We start from the raw sequence: 8,436 nt of genomic DNA on the forward strand, positions 1-8,436 counted from the left end.
CGAGGGCGAGCGTCTGGTGGCCGGGCCTTAGTCCATGGGGCCCGGCCGGGCACAGCCCGAAGAGGAGACATGGGCCCATCCTCCCGCAGGCCCACCACCCGCAGGAGGCGCCATAGGGGTCGGGTGCATTGTGAGCTGGGTGGCGGCCAGGAGCGGAGGCCCTGGCGGACCGACCCCCGGCTGCCAAGACTGGCAATAGGGACATGGAATGTCACCTCTCTGGTGGGGAAGGAGCCTGAGTTGGTGCGTGAGGTTGAGAGGTACCGGCTAGATATAGTTGGGCTCACCTCTACGCATTGTCTGGGCTCTGGAACCAGTCTCCTGGAGAGGGGCTGGACTCTGTCTCAGTCTGGAGTTGCCTTTGGTGAGAGGCGGCGGGCTGGGGTGGGTATTCTTATATCCCCTCGGCTTGCTGCCGGTACGTTGGGGTTTTTCCCAGTGGACGAGAGGGTTTGTTCCCTGCGCCTTAGGGTTGGGGAACGGGTCCTGACTGTCATCTGCGCTTATGCGCCGAGTGGCAGTTCGGAGTACCCAGCCTTCTTAGAGTCCCTGGGGGGGGGTGCTGGAAGGTGCTCCACCTGGAGACTCTGTTGTCCTGCTGGGAGACTTCAATGCTCACGTGGGTAACGACAGCGAGACCTGGAGGGGCGTGATTGGGAGGAACGGCCTCCCTGATCTGAACCCGAGCGGTGCTTTGTTATTGGACTTCTGTGCTAATCACAGTTTGGCCATAACGAACACCCTGTTCGAACATAAGAGTGTCCATAAGTGCACGTGGCACCAGGACGCTCTAGGCCGTAGGTCGATGATCGATTTTGTAATCGTATCACCAGACCTGCGACCATATGTTCTGGACACTCGGGTAAAGAGAGGGGCTGAGCTGTCAACTGATCACCACCTGGTGGTGAGTTGGATCAGGTGGCGGGGGAGGACGCTGGACAGACCTGGTGCACCTAAACGCGTAGTGAGGGTGTGCTGGGAACGTCTAGCAGAGGCCCCAGTCCGCGAGATCTTCAACACACACCTCCGGCAGAGCTTCAACAGCATTCCGAGGGAGACTGGGGACATTGAGTCCGAATGGACCATGTTCAGCGTCTCCATTGCCGAAGCTGCTGCATTGAGCTGCGGCCGCAAGGTGGTTGGTGCCTGCCGTGGTGGTAATCCCCGAACCAAATGGTGGACACCAGAGGTGAAGGGAGCCACCAGGCTGAAGAAGGAGGCCTATCGGGCTTGGTTAGCCTGTGGGACTCCGGAGGCAGCCGACAGGTATCGACAGGCCAAGCGGAATGCGGCTCGGGCAGTGGCTGAAGCAAAAACTCGGGTGTGGGAGGAGTTCGGAGAGGCCATGGAAAAAGACTTTCGGACTGCCTCGAAGAGATTCTGGCAAACCGTCAGGCGTCTCAGGAGGGGAAAGCGGTGCTCTACCTGCACTGTGTATAGTGCTGGCGGAGCGCTGTTAACGTCGACTGAGAAAATTGTCGGGCGGTGGAAGGAATACTTCGAGGACCTCCTTAATCCCACTGACACGTCTTCCGGGGAGGAAGCAGAGTCTGGGGATGAGGGGTGTGACCCACCGATTTCCGGGGGCGAGGTCACTGAGGCAGTTAAACAACTCCTTGGTGGCAGAGCCCCTGGTGTCGATGAGGTCCGCCCCGAGTTCCTGAAGGCTCTGGACGTTGTAGGGCTGTCTTGGTTGACACGTCTCTGCAATGTTGCGTGGAGATCAGGGGCAGTACCTGTGGACTGGCAGACCGGGGTGGTGGTCCCCATCTTCAAGAAGGGGGACCGGAGGGTGTGTTCCAACTACAGGGGGATCACACTCCTCAGCCTCCCCGGGAAAGTCTATGCCAGGGTGCTGGAGAGGAGGGTTCGTCCGCTAGTCGAACCTCGGATACAGGAGGAACAATGCGGTTTTCGTCCTGGTCGCGGAACACTGGACCAGCTCTTTGTCCTCTCGAGGATACTTGAGGGTGCATGGGAGTTTGCCCAACCAGTCTACATGTGTTTTGTGGACTTGGAGAAGGCATTCGACCGTGTCCCTCGGGGCGTCCTGTGGGAGGTGTTGCGCGAGTATGGGGTGTCTGGCCCATTGCTACGGGCCATTCAATCCCTATACAACCGCTGCAAGAGCTTGGTTCGCATTGCCGGCAATAAGTCGGACTCGTTCCCGGTGGGTGATGGGCTCCGCCAGGGCTGCCCTTTGTCTCCGGTTCTGTTCATAATTTTTATGGACAGGATTTCTAGGCGCAGCCAAGTGGCGGAGGGCTTTCGCTTTGGTGGCCTCAGAATCTCATCTCTGATTTTTGCGGATGATGTGGTTCTGTTGGCTTCATCGGGTGAGGGCCTCCAGCTCGCACTGGAGCGGTTCGCAGCCGAGTGTAACGCAGCGGGAATGAGGATCAGCACCTCCAAATCTGAGGCCATGGTTCTCAGCCGGAAAAGGGTGGAGTGCCCACTCCGGGTCGGGGATGAGTTCCTGCCCCAAGTGGAGGAGTTCAAGTATCTCGGGGTCTTGTTCGCGAGTGATGGGAGAAGGGAGCTGGAGATCGACAGACGGATTGGGGCTGCGGCTGCAGTAATGCGGACGCTGCACCGGTCAGTCGTGGTGAAGAGGGAGCTGAGTGTAAAAGCGAAGCTCTCAATTTACCGGTCGATCTACGTCCCTACCCTCACCTATGGCCACGAGCTGTGGGTAGTGACCGAAAGAACGAGATCGCGGATACAAGCGGCGGAAATGAGCTTCCTCCGAAGGGTGGCTGGCCTCTCCCTTAGAGATAGGGTGAGAAGTTCGGCCATCCGGGAGGGGCTTAGAGTAGAGCAGCTGCTGCTCCACATCGAAAGGAGCCAGCTGAGGTGGTTCGGGCATCTGGCAAGGATGCCCCCTGGGCGCCTCCTGGGCGAGGTGTTCCAGGCATGTCCCACCGGGAGGAGGCCCCGGGGCAGACCCAGGACACGCTGGAGAGATTATATCTCTCGGCTGGCCTGGGAACGCCTTGGTATTCCCCCGGACAAGCTGGAGGAGGTGGCTGGGGAGAGGGAGGTCTGGACCTCTTTGCTTAGGCTGCTACCCCCGCGACCCGACCTCGGATAAGCGGATGAAGATGGATGGATGGATGGATGGATGCTCAAACTGAATAGAAAAAGGTTACTGCTGTCTCCCAGATTCTAAAAAAAGAAAACTGCACTGCAATCGTTTCTTAACTCAAAAAATACATTTTGCGAGAACATTAAGTTCAGCATCTTCCTGTTCAATAACATGTCCCTAGAGGCCTCCGGCACTCTGACACACAGCTTTGTTGTCTATTAAAGACCTTAAACTATGTGACTAAGAATAAGTCTGAATAATGCAGAAGCTCTGACAAATCCTGCATTTACCATGTGGTAGCCTAACAAGATGCTTTTATCTACCATAAAACTGAAGGAGTTACAGTCAGCTGTTGTACATTACCCATGACATTGTCAACATTTTTCATTACATTTTTGGGTTCAGTCAATGTAAAGTCAAACTGAGTTTAGGAGGTGGAGAGCCCTGAGACAAAAAAGTAAAAGTGACAGGCTGGAACTAATGTTTATGAGCGACACCATTGTTTGTTGTTGGTCTGCATATGGTACACTGTTAATGCTTGCATATGGTTAAATGCAAGAAAAACTGGTCATAAATGCTATTGTTTACTGTTTAAGTTCTAATGCAGATTAGCCATTTGATTTAGCACTTTTAAAAAAGCAAGATCTTTTAATCTTGTGTTCAATCACATAATTACATAATTTGAATTACATAATTTGAGCATTTAAAAATACTCAAGTAAATATTGTGCTACAAAGCTTATGCACTGCTACTGTTAAAAAAGGTTTGGATTGGTTAATGTTCGCAGATGTGTGAAAACAAACGTAATTTGTATTTTGGTTTTTTGGTTTGTATTTAAAGGTTTTTCACCTGTGGCTGACTATGGCCGAAAAGAAGAAAAAAGGGAAACAAAAGATCTGCCTGGTCATTGAGTGAAATCCAGTTAAACACCTGTGGTAGATGCATCAATCCCTTTCAAGCGGGGAAGCTGCACAAACATAAAGAGCTTGACAATCAAGGTTAAGCAAAAACTTATTTAAAATGTTTCCATTATTATATCAAATATGATCTATTTTGATACTTTGAAAAGAAAAAAAGTTGGATTTTGTGATTGTTCCAGCATTAAGAGCCTGCTGGACTGAACTATGTAACTAGGAAATAGCGACTTTTTATGGCAATCACACCAAAATACTTAGCTTTCACAGACTAATGAAAAATTAAATTTTCCCTGAATTATTCAGAGCAGAAGTACTTTCTGTACATTAATCAAAGTCTCCACCTGCAGTGATATTAAACCAGGGACCTACCTGGTGTTTTAGTTTCATTGGGAATCAAGCAGCACACAAAATGTGGGTGCATGCTCATTAAAGTTCATCATTTAAGTATTTAAGAAAATGAATATTACCCTGAAAAGAGCCGACACTGTCTGGAAGGAACTGCCCTTCTTCTTGCCACCACCCACATAGCAAAATTGGTGTGGCCCAGATCTGGCCCACACAACGTGCTTACACATGGCCCACATACCGCAAAGAATGACGGCCCTTTGGTGGCCCAGATCTGGTTTGCCAGAGGTGGCCCACACATGGGCCACCACAAGGCAGTTGCAGACACACTGGTGGTCCTGTGCTGGCCCAGAACAGTTTCAGCTCTGGCCCCAGATGTCAGCCTAATGTGTACCTTAATCAAGCCATGTAATAACAACATGTGCCGGAACATAATAGTGCAAAAGTAACATGACGAAACTCTGTTCAGACAGTGATTCTTAAATAGCACTTTTCTACTCTCCCGGATTACCTAAAGTGTTCTATACGACATGCCACATTCACACATCTTCTCTGAACTGAGTGCTTCCTAACTACATTCATACACATTCACACTCTTGACATGCTGACTGGAGGGATCAAACCACTACCATGGCAGTATAGTATTGCAACATGGCAGTTGGGTCTTCTACCTAAAATAGGAAAATAGGAACATAAATAGTGTCATCATTGCCAGACCTGGCCCACATCTGGTTGACATACACCCTGCCAACACACCAGTCAGTCAGAAGTGCCAGCTTGATGCTGGATCCAGGCCAGACCTGTTGTCTGTGAGCCTGGGCCACATAAACCAAACCACAATCGGGCCAGATGTGGCATGCCATCACATAAACAGTGTCATCTATGCCAGGCCTGGCCCATATCTGGATGACATACCACGTACCATGCCAGAAGTCAGCCAGCAGTGCCGGCTTGACACCAGATCCAGGCCAGACCTGTCTGCTATGTGGGCAGCCTTTTTTCCACCTTTTGGACCTGTAAAGCGCATTTTGCAAACTGATTTGTAAATAATGCGAAGCAATAAATGCAATAGTCTTTCCGCATACCTTAAATTTTGTAGATACATGAGTTTATATAAAAAAACACTACCTTCTGTCTACACATGAGGTGCAAACAGCAAGGCCAGCAGCTTTGTGAAAGACGTCTGCTGTACCACAGAGTCGTTCAGAGGGTCTTTGTTCTTCTCCAGCCAGCCAATGACATTGTATTCAACATTACCAGCATAGTGCACCAGGGAGAAGTGGGCCTCAGCTTTGCCTTTGGCAGGCTTTGGTTTCTGGAAGGGGGAACTTTTGCCAGCATGCTGGTCATAGAGTTTGCTCTTGACGGTCATGTCTGTTGCCTTGGAGAACATGCACCCCAACATGCATCCTCTTCAAGGATGGAGAAGATACCCATCGGCTGCCGTGATAAAAGAAGCAGTAAAAAAACAAAACAACTTAAATTTGTTTTCTACTGTTTTCTATGCAAATGGACAGCACACGGCTCACCTTCTCAATAAGCTCAATGCAGGCAGCCAAGTCCATACCAAAGTCAGTGCACTCCCATTCAATGCCCTCTTTCTTGTACTCTTCTTGCTCCAGGACAAACATGTGATGGTTGAAAAACTGTTGCAGTTTTTCATTAGTGAATTTGATGCACAGCTGTTCCAGGCTGTTGAACTGAAAAGGGGGAAAAGTGTCAAAGATTGTGTGTTGCTGTTGTGTAAAGTATGAAGAAATGACGTTTGTACTTTACTTACTTTACATGAACATGAACGTAAGACTATGCAGTGTTAGTTCTGCATACTTACATCAAAGATTTCAAACCCAGTGATGTCCAGGACAGATATGAAAAAAATCTTGGCTGCTTTGTATCCAGAATGTCATTGAGTCTGACAACCATCCACAAGAACATTTTCTCATAGACAGCCTTGGACAGAGCCATCACTCTATTATTAACCTAAGAAATAAGAGTTTGGGTTCTGATTATACCACAGAAAAAATATATAAATTACTGTTTGCTCATAGACTACTTTTTAATTACTTGTGGCACAGTTTGACCTTTGACCACCATTTCATTGCCAATCTGTACTCTTGGTTAACAGAAAGCCTTCAGCATATTGGGAGAGTTCAGGCCCGTGAGGTAGGTATGTATCAGCCTCTGATGAAAACAAAAAACAAAAACAAAAAAAGAGAAGAGGGAAGATGTTTTAGAAATGACTAAGTTTGAAATGAATGAAATAAAATGACAACAAAGGATCATGCATGTTCTGGGTCTGCCTCTGGTTGTCTTGTATTTGTGTATTCCCAAAATACAGGACAGTTCACAGTAAGTTTTCTTTCTCCAGAGGAGTTGCAAATGGCCCTTTATAAAGTCAAGGACCAGCAGCTCTACTCTGAGCTCCTTATAGTTTCCTAAAACCTTTAACTAGTGTTACATGTCGGCCAAGACACCTGAAAACAATCAGGACACCCCAAACATTACAATGCAATAATTCTCCACCATGGAAACAGGATCAAATGTGTACACAATACAAGATATATAAGTAGATTCATATTGGGAAGTATAAAACTGGATAATAACTAATTTTTACAATTTTTTAAATTTACAGTGGCCCTGAGACATCAAAACACAATTTTACCTTCAGCGCACTCGCTCAGCCTGCTATTCTCACTCCTTCTGCTTGAACTTCATCTTTCTGCGATGCATCACAGACCCAGTCAGCTTGTAAATACTTATCTTTTTCTCTGCATTGAAACCCAAGATGTCAATGGTGGTCTAAGGAAAGAATCGACAAAAACACAGATTTTACAGGTGTTACTTACATTATCTACGATACCTGATTCTTCATCAAACAAATTTGTTCTCAAATTCATCAGTAAGAAATGAGAAGCTTACATTTTTCAATTCCTGATTTTACAGCCAGAAGCACACAAAGACAACAGGGTTTCCTTCTCAGTTTAGCTATTAACCTTAATATTTTACAGCAATGAAGTGAAAAAAAAGACTATCAGCCCACAGTGAATACAGAGATGAGTTATCATTCCTAACTGTTTTAGTATTACCATAAGCCTCCAGAAGTGGGTTGGCTGCAATGATTTGATCCTCCAGCGACCTCCTAAAATGATGATATCCAACTCGTTTGTGTTTTTCATTTTAAATTGGCAAGTGTATCACACAGTTCTACATCATATCACATCACTTAACTTGCATTTTACATTTCGAGTTTCTATTTACATTTCGTTTACATTTCGCTCCAGACACTGCGACTGTTGCAAAGTGTTGGATGACACGCTTAGTGTTGACAGTCTTTTCTGCACCAGATTCGCCACTGGAAAATGAAACACACATGCAATGGTGTAAATCTGACATAATACAGTGCAGAAATTACTAGTTAGATCACTTAGAGTTGTTTCAGTCCAAAACAGATGTCTTTCATTAAAACTTAAGTAATCATGATTGACTGATTCTCACAATCTGTGAAAAAATGTAATTTAATACAAATTGTGTTATTGAATTCATTTATTATAAGCTGCCACATTAAATCATTATAAATTCATATGTATTTATAGGCACCATCACCATAAAGGGGAAGTACACAAGACATTATGTAGAATATAAAATGTAGACTTTTTATGGGTCATTACTTTAATGGAGTTGCTGATCAAAGGGTTTATCACCTTGGAGCATGAACTGATTATCTCATTATCAGAGATGGAGAAGGTGTGGGGCTGGCAAAATCCCATCACCACCTCCTCGCGGTGCCAGCTGGAAACAACGACCCTCGGGAAGTTGGCTAACGGTGAGGGTCCTCGACGTCAGGTGGAGTGACGCGCCGGTCGATGTATTCCACAGTCACATCCCATGCAATGACGTCTCAAAAAGCTAGGGCGTCCCCCGCAGGCGACGCGCGTCGTCCCCGCCTGAACGACGTGAGAAGTGGACAAAGGCTACCTGCTCATGGAGGGAGTGGGCTGAAGAAGCAAGCCCAAATCCGCCTTGGAACCCTGAACATCGGAACAATGACCGGAAGAAGTCGAGAATTGGCTGACGCCCTCAAGACCCGCC

The 8,436-nt window shown here is 47.4% G+C and overlaps 1 pseudogene; it reads right to left on the reverse strand.

Moving 5' to 3' along the window:
• Window positions 1-4,029: 4,029 nt before the first annotated feature.
• LOC147330759 (myosin heavy chain, fast skeletal muscle-like) lies at window positions 4,030-7,523 on the reverse strand (annotated as a pseudogene).
• Between the last annotated feature and the right edge of the window lie 913 nt (window positions 7,524-8,436).

Source organism: Aulonocara sp. 'chitande type north' Nkhata Bay, linkage group LG5, assembly GCF_057382095.1.
Source record: "Aulonocara sp. 'chitande type north' Nkhata Bay isolate Kocher_YH1m ecotype deep benthic linkage group LG5, A_spYH_male_GT1.1, whole genome shotgun sequence".
NCBI lineage: Eukaryota > Metazoa > Chordata > Actinopteri > Cichliformes > Cichlidae > Aulonocara > Aulonocara sp. 'chitande type north' Nkhata Bay.